The sequence below is a fragment of the Myotis davidii genome, unplaced genomic scaffold (assembly GCF_000327345.1).
Source record: "Myotis davidii unplaced genomic scaffold, ASM32734v1 scaffold1157, whole genome shotgun sequence".
Classification (NCBI taxonomy): domain Eukaryota; kingdom Metazoa; phylum Chordata; class Mammalia; order Chiroptera; family Vespertilionidae; genus Myotis; species Myotis davidii.
Window position 1 is genome coordinate 90691 of NW_006288436.1, and position 575 is coordinate 91265.

Here is a 575-nt window from a genome sequence, read left to right on the forward strand (position 1 = left end):
CTTTGCAGCCCCAGGTCTTAGGACGAGGCAGGAATGAGTGACTCACCCCCAGGTCCCCCAGATCCCCTTCATTCATTCACCCAGCAGATGTGACAGGGCTCACTGGTTTCCGGCTCCATTTAGGGCCACGGTGCAGCCCTGAGCCACACTGTCTCCATACGCCTGGAGCTCACCTGTGGGTGAGGGATACAATATGCAAACAAGCAGACAGTGTCCCAGAGAGCAAAGAGCTGTGAAGGAACATAAAGCAAGAGGAGGGGATAGAGTGCATGGTGGGGGGACAGGGAAAAGAGCGGGTGCAAAGGTCCTGAGGCAGGACATGCTTCTTCAGGAGGATGGGCCATGAGGATGGAGCCCTGTGAGCAAGAGAGAGTGCATTAGGATCAGAGTCAGAACCACAGAAGCATCCAGAGACCCCAAGGCTCAGGAAGGCCCTGCAGATTCCACCAGGAGGGGGACCTGGTCTATTTAAAGCAGCAGTTCTCAACCTGTGGGTTGCGACCCCTTTGGCGGTTGAACGACCCTTTCACAGGGGTCACCTAAGACCATCCTGCATATCAGATATTTACATTACG